This window comes from Haliaeetus albicilla, chromosome 15 (genome assembly GCF_947461875.1).
Source record: "Haliaeetus albicilla chromosome 15, bHalAlb1.1, whole genome shotgun sequence".
NCBI classification, from domain to species: domain Eukaryota; kingdom Metazoa; phylum Chordata; class Aves; order Accipitriformes; family Accipitridae; genus Haliaeetus; species Haliaeetus albicilla.
The window spans coordinates 35,747,623-35,768,265 of record NC_091497.1 but is presented as its reverse complement, the minus strand read 5'-3'; the positions used below and the strand labels follow the sequence as shown (position 1 = coordinate 35,768,265).

At 42.2% G+C, this 20,643-nt stretch overlaps 1 long non-coding RNA gene across 2 annotated transcripts in view; it reads left to right on the top strand.

The window, feature by feature from the left end:
• LOC104318055 (uncharacterized) overlaps positions 1 to 20,643 on the top strand; it is an 83,761-nt gene that overhangs the window by 50,527 nt on the left and 12,591 nt on the right. The window contains exon 12 of one of the 2 annotated variants that reach the window (XR_011327973.1): positions 1,385 to 5,541. The exons of the other annotated variant lie outside the window; for it this stretch is intronic. This is a non-coding gene — a long non-coding RNA (uncharacterized lncRNA). Of the gene's footprint in view, positions 1 to 1,384; positions 5,542 to 20,643 lie in introns of those variants that run through there. 2 annotated transcript variants of the gene reach the window in all.

Sequence of the window (20,643 nt, the reverse complement as noted above, 5' to 3'; positions counted from 1 at the left end):
CCTACAAATGCTTCACCCACACTAGTAACTAGAAGAAATGGCTATCCGGAAGCAAGTAGTGCAATTTAATCAGCATATTATGAATGCACTCCTACAAGACTTGCTTTCTCACCAGCCTCCTTGTGTGCCCTGTACCACAGCAGCACCCAGCCTGCTTGCTGAAGCTTGCTAACGCTCAAAGGAAGCAGTTGCTAGTGTTTATGTTCCACATTCTTCCATTGCTCAATATCCAAATATTTCACAATGGAGATCCAGTTTCAAAAGTTCATTTAAGAGAGAATTCTTGTTCCAAACTGAGTTTCCTGTTGCAGCCTGAATCCCAGAGCAGGTCATATGCAGCAGTTGGCTCATGACTCTCTGGAGATGCTGCACCACTGATTTTATAAACAATATATAGCAGGAAATGGATGAATATGTTTCTTATTTGAATAAATTAATTCTGGCAAATGTAATTCACTCCAACAGGAATACCCGTTGCTCGTGGTTTCCAGAGCATGCTGTGCACTACTCCCCAGGGGAACCCAGGGACAAATCTGTCTACACAAGCAAAACTCCCTCGCATGTCTCTTGGAGGAATGCTGAACAGAGACAAGCATTTGATCCTGGAGTCTGATCCCTGCAGACCAGAAAGCACACTCTGACCTGAGTAATAGAAAGGAACCTCTGCTTTCGGCAGCCCCGCTGCATGTGAGGAGCCTCTGGTGTAAAAATATAAAACTTCAGTCCTAACAAGAGCTGCTGCCTGGCTTGTCTGGTATGTGAGAGGGAAGCAAGCATGGCTGCACTCATGACCATTCAGGGCAAGTTTGTGTCCCAGCTCCTCGTGGGAAGACTGAATTAATTCCTGCCAGGGACTGCCCCCAGCAGCATCGCAAGGCATGCAGGGAGCCTTGGTCAGAGTGTGGGATTATGCGTGTACGTACATCCCTGAACACTCTTTGCTGCATCTGGGCCTCTGCTTGGTGTTGTGCTCAAATGTTACTCCAGTTAACAGGGACAGTCTCAAGGGCTCAGTGGGGTAAATCCTCTTGTTGGCCCAAGTGACAAGTAAATCACAGTTCAAAGGGCTGTATTCAAAAACCCTTTTTGGCATGTGAGCACACATAAAGACTAGCTATAAAGACTAGCTCACACTGCCATTTCTCCAGTACCTGACGGTGGTTGTGGCAGCGTGAACCACTTGACAGCCACATTTTGGAAGAGCATGGTCACTCTTGGCTTTTGCAAGACTCTTCTGTGTGCTTAAAGTGGAACAGAATGGCAATTTTTTTCTGTCATTACCTGGTCAAAAGAAAAACATATTTATTGTCCTGTACTGTAGGGCCTGGTGCTCCAGCTGTGTTCCCACCTGGGCTCCCCTTTGACCACTCTGCTTTGTTCCCAGGACACAAGCAGCTCCCTCCCCAGCAGTGTGCCTCATTGCCTGCAGGTCCAAACATTTTCCTGGCCTGTGAAAACTGGGAAATCTCTGCAGGCTGTGAACGGCCCCAGCCCCAAACCTCCCACAGCCACAGTGAGTGCACAAGCAACAAAAACGTGGGTGGCACCAACAGCATCATGTCAATGGAGATGCCTTGGGGCAAGCCCAGAGACGCCTGTTCCTCTATCCACTTCCTTGATTTTATTTTCATTTCCTGGGTCTAGCTTGCTTCACCCTCAATATGTGAGTGCACTACATTGCCTTAAAAGAGGTATCTGACTCCTCACAATGTCAATTGGGAGATGAATGTTTCTCACCAGCTTCTTTATTACGGTCTTTGGGAGATTTTCAGCTGTGGAGGGAGCTTGTGATGTTTCCAAGTCTGAATTTAACATTGAAAATAGTGGCTAGTATTAAAAAATGGTCATCTGAAACTTGGGCATGGGTGTGGTGTGGTTAACCCAGCCCGGCTTTGCTGGGGAGCCTGGATTAATTTGTCAGTGCTGGAACTCCAGTAACCCTGGAAGAGTTTCTCATGAAACAAAGGGGTGTAAAGGAGGTCAAGATGAAGGTGATGTCCTACAGCAGCCTTGTGCCAACCAAAGGCCCTCCTGCTGCCAACAGTGCCAGTCCTGCCTCTCCTGACTTTACCAGGACTGCTTGTACAATCATGGCTCTTCTGTGGCCACCGTGACCTTGTGATTAGCCTTTAGTGAGCTGCTGTGACTCCCAGCACTGGGGAGGGGGAGCAGAAACCTGGAGCCAGCAGCTGGGCGGAGTGGTAGGCCACCTCTTTTGATGGCAAACTGCTCCGAAAGCAGCTTAAATTTCCCATGGAACGGCACAGCAGTCTCAATAGCTCCTATGGCTTTCTTCCTGTTAAGTTTCTATTTTTAAAACACCAATACAACATTTTGTGTGTGTGTACCTGTCTGTGGGGGTGTGGACGAGGGGTGTTCTAGCTGTATAGTTTGTGCATACACAACCACACACACACACGCCTGACCCTAATTATACCTCAGGATACATCCATTCACCCCTGTGAGCCCAGCTTATCTCTTACTCCCACGAGCACGAATCCAAAGCAATTCCACTCATATAATGTGACTTCAAATAAGCTGCAGAAAGTTGAACTAGGCAAACCCAGACCCAGCAGGTGTTTGTTTTTTGAAGATTGTCTGAAATAGAATAACTCTTTAATCTTTTAACAGCCTAGCTTTTGGCCTTTGAGCACTGCAGACTGTGCAAATGCACCACCTCCACTGGGAAATAAAACTTGCAATAATTTTGCACTGTTTCCCAATATTATTTGTTCAGGCATTGAGTGATATAGACTTAGGGAATGAAAAAAAGAAAAGCAGAGTATCCTAGTTAGCATGGTCTGTTGCCTTCTCAGTCTAGAGAAAGCTGTTGCCTACAGAGAGCAGTGGCTTACAGCCAGTGTTAACGTGACCTTTTGACTCACAAACCTATGGAAAGCCTCTTCTGTCTTTCCCAGGAGGTGTCACTACAACGTATCACTTTACTGCCATACAGTTCACAGGCATACAAGGCCTGGCTTATGGATGAAACTGACTGCCAGGGATCTGGCATGTAATTTTTCTCCAGCTTGCTTTCTGATGCTCAAAGAACAAGGGCATGACTGAGAGATGAGAAGTCCTAAATATTTATCTTGCATCTTGGCTTACATGGATTTGCAGTTCAGCTGGGTTTCTCAGATCCAACAGCCTCTCTACACTAGAGAAGATCTCCAATTATTTATGAGAAAAGGAGAGGACTGCTCGGTGTCCACGACAGCATACAAAATCCCCACAAATGGTGGTACAAGTGCAATCCCATGCTCCAGTTGCTTTACTGGAAACTTGGGCTCTCTTTCCTGTTCTTCCTACTAATTTGTTATTGTACTTCACCTCTCTGCTTCCCCATTGCCCTCGTTTCTCTTGAAACCTGGAGTACTTACAACCACGTGCCAGTGAACACCAAAATAGGGCCATGACTGTGGTTGAGATACCAACTAGCCCAAGTGGTTGCTAGCAATAATGCCTTTAGGTCTGCACCTGCAACACTTACGAGGAGCATCACTCAGCAGAAGGCATCCTCCTCCAGGCAGATCTGCGTCCCCTTTCCAGTGCTGAACAAGGGACCTACTTTCCTGTACACAAAAGAACAAGGATTTGCCTCACCGCTTCTTTTTTGCTTCCTATAAGCCTACTGCAGGAAAGTTCTGTTTTATTTGAATACACCATTGTTTATTTATAATTTTGTTCTAGATGTGTGACAGATTCAGCATGTGTCACCCAGCAGGGAAACAGTAGTAGGCTGGAGAGTTAACAAATGCACTGCAGTGAAGGCAGATGGCCTGTTTTCATAAGGATCCTCTGAAAGATGCTCTGTTGCATAGATTTTTTTTTTCTTCCTTTGGTGCCCAGGATTCACAAAGGCATTGTTTCTACATATTAACTCACCCGCCAAAGCATCATGGGTCCACGCTCCACTCTGTATTTCATCTAACACCCCCTGTGATCAGAAAAACAGACGAACTGATGCGCCGAATCATCCCATCATCCTTTGTCCAGAAGTGGAGTCAATAAATAAAGGGCTCCCGAGCACCCTCTCAGTTTCAGTGTTCCAGGGGTGCTGAGGTGAGGTTCTCGGGGTGCTTGTGTCCACCATGTGGCACATGGGTGCCCACAGCATGGCTGGGGGTCCCTTGCACAACCAGCTCCCTCTCTCTGCTGTCAGCAGTTGCAGAGCGCAGCCCCGGCAGCCCAGAGGGTTCTGCCTAATGCCCCCTGGGAGTGCCCACGCCTGTCGAAACATCCCCGCACATCAAGGGGACTCAACTCAATGATTAGCTCCTGGGAAGCAGCTGACTTGAAAGCAATCTCAGAGCATGTACTAATAAAGATCATGTTTGCTGCAAGAGCATGTAGCTGTGCTATTTTTCCCAAAGGACTATACCCCTGAGGAGCAAGAATTTTTCCTTTTTTTTTTTTCCAGGTTATCATTAATGAATGTTTCATCTTCTTCCTTCTCATTTCTTCCTTGTTCCAGTTCCTGGCTGGGATGTTTCCCAGTTTATCAGAGCTGCACGCAATTTCCTTTGGAAACCATTAGTACCAATTTCAAGTCCTAGCCTTGACTTGAAAGAGATGCGGAAGAGTCTCTCTTTCACAAACAGTTTTCAGGCTCATGAAAAATGGGACAAGATCTGAGCTGATTAGGTATTTGCAGCATCGGTACACCAGAAGGCTGGGCAATTGAAAAAGATGTGCAGACCGGTTGGTGTTATACATGATATGGCAGAGTTTGTTATGATCAGCAAGAAAAATGTTGATGTTATTGAACAGGAATGATATTAGAGATGGCGTGGTTTCTCTGTTCAGCTTTGAATTGCTTGTCTGAAGGCAAAGGGTTAAATAAAAGGAAGCTATAAGTGGCTTTTTAAAGAACTAAACAGCTAAGGACAATTGATCTATTATATAGCTAAGGCAGCATTAATTGCATAGGTTTGAGGAAGATTTTGTCATCTTTTCCCCATCTCTTATTCAGGGGAGAAGCTATCCACCCACCCAGCTAGTCTCAGTCAGCCTAGAAGGCATTATTCCTCCCAAGGCTAGACATAGCCAGCTAAATTGAAATTGCCATGAAAAGGGAGAGTTTTGAGGTAGGCCAAGAGGGGCTGTACAGGCTAGATGTTGGAGAGCCTGAAACACAGGACAGCAGGGGCTTGCAAGGATGGCTTCAGTGTGATGCAGGAATACCAGAGTTAACTTTAAAGGGCTTAGTGGACACTTAAAAGAGGCAGTCTAGAAATGGAAATAGCTATCTGTATCAAAGATTACCAGCGTGGTGTCAGCTCAGGGCCTTGTAGGGCACCACAGTCTGTGAAGCATAGACACTACAGGCACTATGAGCCACTTCCACTTGTGAGAGCTGAGCTTAGAGTGGCCCAAAGCAGCGCACATTTAAGAAAACTCTGATATTGATTTAAACTTCACTTTAAATGCTTTGAGGAAAAAATAAGCAACATGTTGTTTTGAAGACATGGACTCTACATTTCCGCAAAGAGACGTTCACAGGTTCTTGAAGGAAAGGTCTTTGAAGGAAAGGACTATGTAAATTAGTGGTTTCTTTGAATTGTTTTTATTTTTGGAGTTTGACAACTAAACAAAAAAAAACCCCTGTGTGTGTGTGTATATATATATACACATATATAAAAAGCTTGATTCTGAAATACTGGGCCAAGCCAATTTGAGGACATATATTTCAAAACTGGAACTAGTTATTGGGAGTTGGCTTTTGTTCATTTTCAACTTTTAAAAATAAAAGCAAAGGACTAAATTCAAAAGGAATTTAGCTGTCATGCATAAAACAAGCAAGGAGGTCACAGCGGCTGTCAATAGTGATGAAGAGAAAAAGGCCAGAACTGATCCTTACCACTAAAGTCTAGTGGCACCAGTTGGCCTCAGTCCACACTGTTTGGGGTTAGTCCTTTCTGTAGCAGATTTGTCTTGGAGAGACACCATTAGAGACAAAAGAAACCCAGGGATCAAGATAACTATTTAGTGTTGTGGATGATCAGGGCTCAGGCTCTTTCCCTGATCTTATTTTATTTAGCAGTATAGATGTAGCGACCATTGTTACCTTGCTTCCATTTGAAGCCTTATATTCAATATGCTTACCTGGGCTATATTTAAATTATTTTGCTAACTGCTTGAGAGCAAGAATTGGATATATCCTAGCTAATCAGAAAATGCCCCAAATCCTTATTGTTGGGTGAACCATTCTCAGTCTTTCTTGTTGAGGCTGCTCCTTTTTGCATTGCAGACAGGTATTTATTTGATCTCAAACAGGGAAGGCAAAATGTTGAGAAACAGGAGCCCTTGGTGGCAAGACCTACTTAGACTCAGGCACAGAAAAGAACTGCACTTGGATCTTCAGGCAAAGATCTTGAACATGGGACTATCAAAAACAACCTGGAAATGGCTAAAACAGGTCTTCTAATACTTCCAATATGTTGAGGGAGGTTCTTTTGTTTTTATAATTAATTCTGGATTCCTTGGTGATTTCATCTCCATTTTTAAAGAGTTTAAAAACCTAAATGGTTTTGTTTCAGTGGTTAAACTATTCACTCTGTTCCCTCTTCTTTCCCACTACTGTATGATGGAAATCTGTAGATCAGGGTTGAAGGAAGTGCTTGACAGGCTCTGCATCCTTGCACCCACACGCTCATCTCATTGGACATTAGGAAAAATTTCTTTACTGAAAGGGTTGTCAGGCATTGGAACAGGCTGCCCAGGGAAGTGGTTGAGTCACTATCCCTGAAGGTATTCAAAAAGCACATAGACAAGACACTTCAGGACATGGGTTATTGGGCATGGCTGATGGTTGGACTTGATGATCTTAAAGGTCTTTTCCAACCTAAATGATTCTATGATTCCACCTATTGCCCAGCCTTTTTACAAGATCCAGAGCCCTGGTATCTTGCAGTTTTCCACTTTAAAATATAGGGACAGGGCTATAGCCAAGATCTTGCTCCAGGCAGAGAATATGTGATTGCACCATAAATAGAAGACCCTAGGGGAAAGGAAAGATCCTACACCCATATGCATGGGAGCAGCTATTCCAGAAAACGATATATCCAGGCAACTGTGGGTACAGATCTGTCAATATGGTTACAAAATCACCACGATGGAAGTTATCTTGTCCTTTCTTCACCTGAGAGTGATGTCATCCATAGGTACCTGTTTCCTGGCGGTTTATCTAGCTGATATTTAAGTACTCTATTTCCACTAGCAATGCTGATTCTGCAAGCTATTCCTGTTCCTCTATCTTGTCTTCTTTGGACTTAATTCGATTCACCCCAGAAGACTTTGCTTGTAGGTCTTCTTTTCATTCACCCTTGATCATTCCCAGTGTTTTCCCCTTGACAGTCTTCTTTTGGATCCCGACCTTCACGATGTGTGGCACCCAATACTGGGCACTGTATGCCTTGCCAGGGATAATGAGAGGGGAAGAAATCCTGGCAGTATCCTGGAGCCTGCATTCCTGTTTCCCCATCCTTGTATGGTATTTTCCTTCTCTGCATGACACTGTGGCCTGTGTTCAAAGCCTTCTATAAACTTAAAGGTAGCACCTATAGCACAACTTCAAACAGCTAATGCTTAAGCTTTGAAAAGCTAAATGTTTAGGTGGGCTTTGAAGCAGATGCCTCCCTTAAAGTGCACATTTTTATTTTAATCTGATTCATGTAATTGTCAAAGGGTTTTGGAAACATCTTGAGGACATTTCCCAAAGTAGGGCCCATTTAGGTGGACATAACACAGGAGATTGTTGAAAAACTTAGGGACTATCTCAACTGTGTTTCTATCCCTGGCTGGGCGGCAGAGATGCAAGAAAATGTGTATAAATGAGAGAAATAAAACCAAGCATTTATCACAGGTATGTGAGCTTGGGTACCCATTCAAAGACATATGAATTTCCCATGGTGTCAGAGCCAGATGATTAATTTCTAGTTTGTCTCAAAACCAGGCAGCTGCTAAATGAGAATGAAGAAAGAAAACCCAAGATGATTATTTCTTTTTATGTTCCTTTATATATACATATATATTTATGTGTATGTACACATATACACATGCACACATATGTATTAATGGAAGGGATCTGGGCTATTCTGTAATGTGCATTAGTACATGTAATAGCAACAGCAGGTATTTGGTTTAGCACACAGATGTGCAGAAACTTTCTCCATCTTCACTGTAGGCAATCAGTCAAAAAGTAAACGTATGGCAGGTCTACTGATATGGTAGATCATAAGGGTATTGTAAGAGCTGCTGTAGCGTTTCAGGCATGAAATAACCTTAGCATAATTTATCCATATGCTTCCAAGCATAACTGAGTAGAGCTCTGAAAAACTACTTTTCTTAAAACCAAGGATCTTCCTGGGAAATACAAAATAAATATTGTTCAGACTGTTGATCAGGTTTACAGTTTCATGACTTCTATGGGTCATTCCACACCACCAGAGTCATAAAATTATCTGCAGAAAGATAGGAAGACAGGAGCCTTTGAACAGTTAACATTTATTCATTTTATCTATTATCGATACCTACTCCTGAGGCGGGGGAGGGGAGGGGGAAGTGTTTATGATCACTTTTGTTCTGTATTAACTACGCAATTGCTTTGGCTCCTTGGAACACCAGAACATGGGAGTACAACAGTGGCAGACAGTACTAGCTGCTGTCTAGTTTCTCCCTGTTTTTAATGTTTTTTGTAACAGCAGAGGCTCACAGTTTTACTCAACATGATGCAGTACAGACAGAGTAGCTTTCAATGATCCACTGTTTTGCATACCCAGCTGCACGTGTCTGAGAGGCATGTAGAGAGCATCCAAAGGTTGAGACAGGCCACTTGAAAGCACAGAGGCAATGCCATACATACCACTACTCCTGCAAATGAATTGTGAAAGTAGTCAAGATGGCTTCCTTCCTTCTCATGCCTAGTTGTTCAAAGGAGAGATTCTGCACAGAGTTTGGCTGTATCTAGTACTACATTTGCAGTGCAAGTGAAGCCATAGAAAGAAACAGAAGTTTCACTGGTTTAAGTTAAGAAACACTTTCGTTATCTAAGTTGGCATGTATATATCTATAATAGGTGCTTAAACATAGCTTCAGCTGATACTAAAATGCACATCAGAGAAGATATACCTCTTGCTCTATCTTGAAAACTCCTGGGAAATGAAAGGTTGAGACAGACAAGGACAACCCATCTCCCTGATATGACTGGAGTCACCAGTTTCTCTGCTTCCAGAGGCAGCCTGATGCCTGTAACCAAGTCTGGTTCCCCTCTTTTTGCATGAGTTTATTAGACTGTGCTCTTTTATTCTGCTTTTTTTTTTTTTAAAGATTGCTTTCTTAAAATAATTAGGAAAGAGGCAACTGGAGGGGAGTCAACTGCTTCCTAATTTTAGCTTGTATACAGTCATTCCTGGGTCAAGTCCAAAGGAAATGTGTAATTGCTACAAGACCTTACTAGTCTCTGATTAAGTTTCTCATTACTATGGGCCACACAATTCCCCCTTACACCTCTGCAAGACACCAGAAGGTGTGTACATACTGTACCAACAAATAGTCTTGATTATAACTTGTCAAAGGCGGACACCAAATTGCTGCTCACTGCAGGGAGGACAATCACCAATGTAGGAATTTCCAGCCTGGAAATTCTTTAGTCTTGATATGCCTATCTTTGCTTCATTGTTCCCCTCTACCCCCTGGGCCTGGAAAGTATATTATATGTAGTAAAACTTGGATTCCAATCTCAATGGCATTTGATACCATATGGATATTTCGTACTAGCATATAACAGTTTTGTTTCATTTCATTTACTCCCTGTAGGTAGCACAGAATTATCATGTGGAAAGAGCCTACATCTCAAACAGGACTCAGGACGATATATGATGTCTGTATACGACGTTTCAGCAGGTGGTACAAAAAATATTCCTAGCATGTAACCGGGGAATAACGGACCCAGACACTTTGGTCTCAACCTTCTTTAGTCAGTTTGTGTACTTACAAAGAGATTTCAACTAAAAGCAAAATCTGGAGGTGAAGGTGTAGCTCAATCTGAAGGTAATGGTGTTATTTAAAGAGGGAACTCAGTCATTAAGGAACAGCTTCCTGCTGTCTCATCTTTTTCCTGTTCTTATATTTAAGCTGACCTGTTTCCACCTACCATAAAATCCAGATTAAATATATCAAGCTAGTATACATATACTCTGTCTACTAGAATTTGGTGGCAATCTTTGTTTTCATAAACTCATCATTTTATGAGAAATGTCTTTTTTGGATGATATTTTTTCTAAACACAGAACTTGGAGCATATAGTTTGAAACTGAGTAAGGATAGGCAGAAATTATTCACTAAAATAGTTCCTCTTCAGAAACAGCCATTCATCTCTGATATTCATTTCATTCTCTCCACCTGGAGCAGTTCCACTTTCTATAAAGAAATAAGTAATATTTACTAGGTTAGAAAGCAGCTGTCTCTAGAACCTGGAGGTTGGAGCACACATATGGGTTGAGGGAAATGTCCCTATGTCAGTGAATATTTAATTGGTTATGCAAAGTGAAATAAGTCCAAAACACATCAGGAGTCCCTCTGCAGGGTGGGGAAAAATCCAAACCAGGAAAATATTAATGAGGTATGAAATTTGCTTTCTACATTTCTTGCAATACAGCTGTTCTCTAATGGCTTTTGAAGCTTACAGACGCTTATAAAAATAGCCACTTTCTGAACTTGGAACCTGAAAAGATCTTACTTTAGATATAATGGTTGCTTTAGAAGTGGTAAGTTACGCACATGCAAAAAGGATGTACTTCTCAGCATGTTTTCTATTTCCATCTCCTAACATTGTGAGCTGAAATAAAAAGTAAACATGACCACTTGAACAGTCTGAAATACTGTGACTCGCTTCAGGCCTCTCCAGTCTACCACAGTCTTCATAGCTATTGTTATCTCCACTTGAATCCAATCACTAGATAGTACACTAAAGCCTTTTTTTGTTCACCTTAGATGTATGAATTGCAACATGTAGTGTCAAGGGAACAATGCGCAAACTGAGATCGCAAGCCTGGAGCCCCCAACAGAAGATTGCAGGACTTCACTGCCCAATGCCATCTTGAGAGTGGGAGGACAAAGTTACCAGTGAATCTTTCTGCCTTACAAAAATGTAAGAGTTACCTTGATGGTACTCAGTGGTGGAGGTTTTACTCTCGACAGGAAGAAATAGCACTTTATGCATTCCAGGAAAACTGCTCCCTCTCAGACTATCCTGCCTACAAAAAGGCTTTCTGCTCAAAATGACATGTTTGAGGGTTTTTACTGAGCACTATGGCAGTCTGGAATCATAGTATCTCTGGCTGCCAGGTTCCATTTAGGCACATGGTGTTACTACAAGATTTTTCAAACTGTTAGCCCTGTAATGCAGCATGAAGGCTACCGTCAGGCTGGATTCCTTCCCACTTGTACTTAATTACCCATAGCAGAGGCTCTACAGTGAGCTCTCCTGCACGTCTGAGAAACCAGTCTTGTCTTGTGGCAGAGTAAAGTCAAAGAGCAAAACACACAGCTAAACTCTGGGCAGTACTTGTGTCTTCAGTTGCCACCCAAACAAGTTTTCATCCATACAGTCTGGCAACTGGTACAGTGTCCTGGTTGCCATATAACTGAGACACTTAAGACACAAAACTAAGTAAGTAATTTTCTGTATTATCAAGGGGGAGAGATGGGTTTCTCCAGAGGGCAATTCAGAAGAGACTGGTATTCTACACCACCATTCAGAGAACTGAAGTCTAGCCTTCTAGGCTTTATAGTTTGGCACTTAAAGTTAGGCAGTGTGGAAATATCCGGCACTATCCCCTACAAGTAACTGAGGTTCTTCCATAACAAACAAACATAGAAGCACTGCGCAGGCAGACTTATCCCACGCTTGAAAAATGTCTTTGAGTTAGTGGGATGCCCAGCCCTCTGAAAATACCTATTTCTCTACATCACATGGAAAAAACACCCAGGTGGCTACCACAGATCAGATGCACAACTTTTCCATGACTAAACTGAAATGAGATTAATCTCCCTAAAATACAGTTCTGTTACACAATTTAAATTAGGTCAGCAGCCAGCTGAATATTCAGGGTAAGATTATGTACCATTCAGATCGTGAAAGATGTATTTTCCATACAGGAATTCCTATCTCCTTACAAATCACTACTGAAGTTTGGGTATCATTGTACATTTATCAAGGAGATCTGTTATGCCTTGGACTTAAAATGATGCAAACAGTAGTGGGAGAGGAGCACTTTCTCTTCTGAAGAGAAGCTACAGAATTTTAGGGCCAGTGCTCTTCAATGTTTTTATAAATTATCTGGACACAGGAATCAAATGTACATTAAGTAAGTTTGCTGGTGATACTAAACTAGAAGGAGCTGTGGACTCCCTCAATAGTAGAGACGCTTTACAGAGAGATCTGGATAGACAAAAGACCTGGGCAGTCACTAACCGCATGAAATTTAACAAGAGCCAGTGCCAGATTTTCCACCTGGGATGGGGCAATCCTGGTTATACATACAAACCAAGGGATGAGAGGCTGGAGAGCAGCCCCACGGAAAGAGATCTGGGGGTTTGGGTTGATGGCAAGTTGAACAGGAGTCAACAGTGTGCCTGGCAGCCAAAAGGGCCAACCATGTCCCGGGGTGCATCAAGGACAGCATAGCTAGCCTGTCAAGAGAGGAGATTGTACCACCCTACACTGCACTGGTACGGCCCCACCTCGAGCACTGTGTGCAGTTTTGGGCGCCTCAATATAAGAAGGACATCAAACTGTTAAGAGTGTGTCCAGAGCAGGGCGACCAAGATGGTGAAATGTCTTGAGGGCAAGACTTATGAGGAGCCGCTGCAGTCACTTGGTTTGTTCTGCTTGGAGAAGAGAAGGCTGAGGGGGGACCTCATCGCAGTCTACAACTTCCTCAAGGGGGGCAGTGGAGGAGGAGGTCCTGATCTCGCTGGTGACCCATGATAGAACATGAGGAAATTGAATGAAGCTGCATCAGAGAAAGTTCAGACTGGACATTAGGAAAAAATTCTTCACTGAGAGGGTGGTCACTCCCTGGAACAGGCTCCCCAGGGAAGCACCAAACCTGCCAGAGTTCAAGGAGCATCTGGATGATGCTCTTAGTCCTATGGTTTAGTTTTAGGTAGTCCTGTGAGGAGCAGGGAGTTGGACTCGATGATCCTTATGGGTCCCTCCCAACTTGAGATATTCTGTGATTTAAAATTCTATGAATAGGTGTTCCTTCGTACCTGGGAAACAGAGGACAAGCTGTGTCTTTGTGGACATGCTGGGGTCCAGCATGGAGGGAACAGGGGTGTGTTTAGATGCTAGGAGAGGAATAGGAAACAAAGAAAGGGACAGAGCAAAGGCATGGACTGCTTGGCTTTTCTTGCAAAGGTGGCATTCATCATACTTCCACAAACAAGGAGTGCAAGCCATATCTCCAAGGGACTGTCTCCTGGACAACAGAGACTCTGAAGAAGTGGGGTCATAGAGGGCAAACAACATCAGTCTCCAAAACTAAGGGAAAACAAAATGAATGCAGTCCTTCAGTGCATAACTTCAGGACTGGCTAGTAAGCACAGGAAGACAATTTTATCTGTGTATAGGAGCCTTAAGCTATGGCTTCATATTTACCTCCGTGCTCCTTCTAACCGCAAAGTTTTCCACATCACTGTGCTTAAACAAGCCTTACACTGAACATTCAAGTACTGCGATAGGGCATGTGAGTTCCCCTCACCCATGTTATGAAGAACTGCTTGGCAAGTAATCTCTAATATCACTAAATTCCTGATAAGCTGCCATACTCAGCCCAAGGACAAAAATCTGTACAGACATTTGCATATCAATTTTCTACCAATGGCTTCTACAATAGGAGCTAGAGTTGGGCAGCTGCAGCATACATTTATAAAGCATACAGCTGTGTTCAGTGATAAGATAAGAGGTTCTTTTGTAGAGACAACAGCAAAAGCTTTGCCAGTGACTGAAATGACACTTTTATCTCATCATGAAAGATGCCCCTTCCAGTGGAAGTCTAGCTGGCATGACATTATCATTTGAATTGGGTTTTTTTTCACGGAAATGAGTGGGAATAATCTTGCTGATTCATGAAGTAGTCTGTCCTTTTTTATTATTATTTGTAACATTACAAGAAAATTAACTGCTGCAGAAAGATTTTATATCCACCTATAAACTTGGTTATCAGCATCCCAGCATTATCCAATAAATAAATAAAACAAATAACTCCAGAGGTGGAAATGGAATATTTAACTCCACAGTATCATAGTGGAGATGCTCTGATTATGGCTGAGCAGAAACTTGCATTATAAAGCTATTTTTTATGATTATTTTGATGCTTATAATTTTCTGAAGCAGAATTTTCCCAGGCTTTATCTAAACCTGCAGGCACATTTGGGTGTTAATTTGTTAAAAGTCTGCGACCTCTTTCTCAGTTGCTTAATACCAAAGAGAAGGACTGAGAAATCACCCCATAACTGTAAAGTAATCCATTAGGGAATAATTTCATGGTTTTGTTATACCATATAAATTTGTTCTCACCTAGCTTTAATTAGGCATCTAGTTTAAGCTCATCATGTAGCTCTATCACTAGTGACTGACAGAAAGCCTATGAGGACAATTCTTTTCACCCATGATGACACCTATTTTCCATTCACTTTTGAAGTCTCAGTGTTGAGCGTGGATGAGCTGGTGACTTAATGGATAGTTTGAATTAGATGAGATGAATTCCACCCAGAATTTAAAGAATGGCTTTGCTTTTAACTTGTAGGGTGTGAGAGACTGAAAGTGTTAATATCTCAAACATTGTGGTGGGGCAAGTTCTGCTTAAAGACAAACCCCGCACAGCAAGGAACCAAGGTGAAAAGCCCATCAGCTTGGACACCAGCAACAGGAGGGGGAGGGCATGCTGGAGGGTGTGCAGCTCCCTGTTCTGATACAAAGATCAAACAATGGCCATGTCTGCAGGGAAGAAGTTACTCCACAAATGACCCCAAGCCCAAAGGCTCACAAACTGCTCATTAGCCTGCCCGAAGGAGGGGCAAGAATGATAAAAAGACACAAACTGAAGCCCCAGGTGGCGCAAGCCCACTGGACCTGGACCGCTCGGCTGACTGGACCCAGGACTGGTGAAACCTTTCTCTCCCTTTTTCTCTCTGTCTTCTCTCTTTCCTTTTCCACAATCCCTACACCTCATCCATTTCAAGACATAAACCATTGACCAAGTCTGAGACTAGGAGTAGATCCAGCCACACCTAGACCATTCTCTGAGGAGGAGTCTAGAAAGCAAGGGAGTCTGCTCTGAACCTCGTGACTCAACAGGAGGGATCTCCTTATTCCCTGAACTGATGTATATGGTTACCCTGGGTTACACGGTTTACAGAAGCAGTCCTATGCCAATTCCTGTTGTGAGAAACCCTGCCACCTACTACCATGCCTCCCCCAGTTCAGTTTGCTTCTGTCATGAATAAAATCTTTAACTGATCATTTGGTGTCGTTTCACCTTAATTTAGCCTGAGGGAATTTCAAATTAAACATGACTCCCTGGTCTGTCCAGTCTGGGTCGTGACATAGGGGAAGGGTCCAGGACTTATGTCTATATAGTCTATTGAAAAGAAGGCAAACAGTGATACAAACAGGGTTTATATGGGCTCTTAAGGGATGTAACCTTTGATTATGTTTGCTTCAGCCTGTCAGGCAAGCATCTAATGGCTGGAGGGTGAAGCTGAGGTACAGTTTCTAATTGTGAGTAATTAAGGAATGGAATGACTTATGAAGGGTGGTGACCAGTTCTTTACTACTGGCATTTTAGATTGAGTCCTAGCTGGGGTTTTTCTTTGTTTGTTTTGTGTGATTTTGGTTTGGTTTTTTTGGTTGGTTTTTTTTTTTTTAACCTGAAACAAGAATTAACTCCAGGAAGCCCTTTGGTCTGTTTTTATAGTCTTTGTTCTAGGTTATATCAACCCACCATACCCCCCACTTTTGAATTAACAGTAAAGTTTATCTCACTCAGCTTTAGCAGCTTAAAGGTTGAGCAATTTATCTTATCTATAGTCAATGGAGAGAAATAGGTACTTCCAGATAGACATTTTGAATATACAACAACTGCTAATGTGGGTGACCAGGCTGATCTGCATGGATATCTGTGGAAACAATAATTCACATGCTTAAGCTTTATAATGACAGGGACCCTAAGAAAAATGTAAAAGCTTATGGTCACAGAAAGTGCTGAGAGCCATTCCTAGAACACAGTCATGCACTGGCAGACCAGCTGGACCCCTCCTCTGTGCTGCTTTCCAAAACTGTGTTTCTTTCATGTTATTATAATATTCCACATATGATCAAGGAAACAAAACTTGCTTGTGATACTGCAAGGCAAATCACGACAAACTCAATCAAATCCTATTAGTGCAGTTCAGAAGAAATTTCTGCCGAAATTCACATGAGAAATGACTAAGGACAGGCTATGAACAAAATGTCATAGATTCTCCTGATACACAAACTATAGAATTGGATTTTCTTTTCCATGTTAAGTCATATCCCTTGCAGTAAAGGGAACACCTGAAGCCTTTAGTCAGGTATACAGAGGTGGTAAGAACTGTGCAAATCTTATTCTCTTTTAAATGAGTTAAAGGTATTATTCACCTCCAGATTATTAAACATACTTTGCCCAAGTAAAAATTTAATATTGCAGGATATGGTGCTAAATATTGTATAATACAAATGACAAGTAACAGCGTGCCTCATTATTACACTCTTAGTAACAAAATAACTTACCAGCTGTGCTCTTCTGCTGTGGTCTTCACAGTATAATTAATCTATGCATTAGAGATCAGACCAGACCTCTTGCCCTTTAATTTTGAAATCTCAGAGTTCTGTTCAGGTAACTAATACCTCACTGGGCCAGCTACTGAAATTTCATCCATAAGTACATAGCAAGAAAAAAAATACATCTTTACAGCCCATCCAACAGCATAGGTTTGTAGGGCACAGATTTGACCTCCTTTACTCTGACAGTAGAGAGAATTATTCTTCTCAAAAAGATGAGGTGAATATTATTGAGCCCTAGAGGTCACACTTCAGCTAATGACTGTTTTTCAGAAAGCCATCTATGGTAAATATCAAGACTTTTTCCATTCCCTGCATGAGTGTCCTGCCTTATGTATAAAACAACTGCAGTCCAACATAGCATATCTGTGGGATTTTATCTTGTATTTTTATCTGTTCTCACATGGTCAAAGTCCTACAGCCTTTTCTTCAGCAAAACTCCCAAAAATGGCTGTGCAAATTTTGTTAGGATAAGGACAGTGAGGCTGGTGAGCAATGGCACTGCAGAGCAGACACTGAACTTGGGCTTGAACAAAAATCAGAATTCCTTTTCCACCAGTTCTGACACTTTCTTCCCTTTTAAATCAGGTCAAAAAGCTGAAAGAGCAGAATAAGCTCTGAAAAAAGATTTGAAAACTCTACTTTTTTTTTTGATACATGGAAATGAAAGGTTCTGCTGTTCCCAAATTGAAAGGTTTTATTTAAAATTAAGGTGACATTGAAGTCCATCTGCCCAAGGAGCCATGGCACACATTACAATTGCAATTACAATGCCTGCGATCCTCATTCTACCCTTGGATGAGGCTACCTGGCAGATTGAGACCCCTATGTACTAAAATGAGACACAGAGCTCAGTGAAAAAGAAGATTTACACTGCATTTTAACCTCAAACTTCTCACATCAAAATATTTCAGTGGATGACAGTGGTTTATTTTTGAGTAAAATCAGTTTTGACTAAATCCAGTCTATCTGGGATGTATTTTTTCAGAAGAAAATTAGGAAGGCAGAAGGGTGTAGCAAGGAAAGCCAGACCTCCTCAGGAAATTATTTATTTTGCTGAAACAGCATTATCTCTAGAAAAATAATTTCAGTGGAAAATTCACAATATTCAGAATGACATAGAATTTTTTGATGCTCCCTTTCCACAAAGAAATGAGATACCAATTCATTCCCAAGAGAACTGGAGGGATTTGTTATTTGTTTTGTTTTTAAAGGAGGATGTATATTCAGTCCCATTGGAACTGAAAGAACATCTCAGACGTGAATAAAGATGCATTCCAAAAGATGTCAAGAGGAAAGCTTTTGCGGAGCCAGCCTCTTCAAGGGCTTGTTACAGCCAGTGCTTTCAACCAATAGCTTTAATAAGAGCTGAATTTATACACAAACATTTAGAAAGCAAATAAACAAATAAGGGGGGGGGACACATGACAAGAACTTCACAGCATTCGGTATATTATGAGCACAGCATTAGAAAAACCATGCATCTGTTTTATAGTTAGTTTATATTCTTCTCTTGTGTGCGCATTTTATGCACATAAAAATTAACAACCTTTGACTACCCATTTGTATTTATAACATCTGCAGTACCAATGGGTGCAGTTCTAGTTTCTCTGTCCCAGGCTTGCTAAGCATCCTAATTGGGAAAGAAAATGCCACATAACTCTCCAGGGGAACATTCACAATGTCAACGTCTCTTGATTCCTAGACATCCTAATGTCACCAATGGGAAGACTATAATGAAGGAAATCCCACTTGGTAGTGAAGCATGCTACAGATAGAAATGCTGGTCTTTGCTTTTTCTCTTTGAACCAATCGAGGTATAACTAACTGCAGTCTGAGACTGGAGTGGGCTTTCTGCTTTGGGGTAAAGAACATATTTTGACTATGTAAATTAAAAAGATCATGGAACAAGATGAGCTCAGAAAACTATATTCACGCCATGACTGCTCTCCCAATGGTCCAAACCAGAGCTGGCTGGATTCCCCCAGAGACCTGTTGTTCAAGAGTACGTGGACAAGAAAGGGCTCTCTACCCCAGTTTCTTCTCTGAGGACACTGGAGTTCACCACTGCCTTACAGGAAAAAAACCAAAACCAACAAAACTCAGGAAAAAAACCAAGGCCTCCAGAGAAACACTGGTACAAACCCCTGAATTCAGCTAGTGGGACTATTGTGATATTTTGAGAGATTAAAAAAAGATAATTTTCTCCTCTGCTACAAATTACTGCAGTTAAAATGTTCCAGGTGGCATGCAGCTGGTTCAATTCAACTATTCCCATTTGCAGATAGATTCTTTTGCTGTGAGGAAGTTGCTAGTTGTTTTGCTGATAAATTCAAGATTTCTTTTGAGCCTGCTGTGCTGTGGGGGAGCAGGGGAGTATCTCCAGAGGGAAAATGAAAAGTTTCTGAAGAGCTGCATCCAGTAATACAGTCAAACTGCATCTGCCTGGGATTACCAGCTTGTAGTTCTGATGTTAGCCTTTCCTCACCAAGAACAGGCAGAAGCGAGATAGTGCATTATGATGGAAAGCTGTTTTCAGAGAAGTATTGGTGAAGAAAAGGCCATGTGACAAACTTCAGATGAACACTGAGTCAGTTGAGCTGGGAAATCCTCTTCCCAGTCTGTGTGCAAAAGTCCCACATACCCCAAAAGTGCATTGGACAAACCAGAACATTTGGTAAGGGTGTCTGAGACTGCTGTCAAGACTGACTGTGCCCAAGCCCTGTGCCTGTACCCAGGCACTGGGGAGCACACTGGGGCTGTCTGCAGGGCACAGAAGGTCTCAGAGCACTCCAGAGGAAAAGCCAACCTGGAGGCAGACCTTCATGAACGATGCAGAAATAGCCAAGGCATCCATGTGACAGAGAAATAGGAAATGGGGCAGAATTTCCTTCACTTTAGTTCTGCTTGTCAGCTGTGAAAACACTGCAGGTCTACTTAGTTATTACAGAAACTCTCCTCCACAACACCAATGGCTCGTTTGCAGATTTTACATTAGAGAAATAAGAACTATATTTCAGCTTGAAAACGTGTTTTGCCAAGCAGGGGTTTCTGTTTATTTGTTTCAGCAAGATGAATAGCACCCAACATCAAAAAAAAAAAGCTATAAGCTTCGTACATTTATTTTGTTCATGTTTGCCATGCTGTGGGGTGAGTTTACATTGGCCAACACATGCTCACAGGAAATGAAATAAAAACTGCATGGGGAGGAATATCTCAAAAATGAGCAAAGCAATAGAGATTGTTCCTAGCAATCAATACTGGTTGTGTGCAACAGTGGAAATAAACTAGGGCTCAGTGCTACTGTGCTGCTTTCTTGTCTTGGTCTGACTTAAGTTAATAAGTTACAGGAAAAAAATACTAAAGGAAAAAATAAAGGAAAGGCATTTCTCTCAGGAAGAATGGAAATGGCTTCATCTGTAGAGGCTGAATCTCCCCTATTATTAAAATCAAAGAGAAATGACTGCCAAAGAGACAGAGCCGACAGGCGATGTAAATTGTCAGTAGCTGAAGTAAGAGCCCACACGCACTTTCCAAGGGCACTGTCACCAAAAGCTGCAGTCTCATCTCACTTACCAAGCCCCTTATTTCCCTTCCTGCAGTTCCTCGTACCAAATTAACCTAACTTTTTTCCTTTCCTTTTTGCCATGTTAATTTTAAGTTGGAGCAGGTCCTCCCACCTCCCTCGGACCCTGGCTGTTGCAGGGCTGGGAATAAGCAGTGAGGGGCTGGTGAGCGCAGAAGGCTGCTTTTGTGGGCTGGATCCATCTATG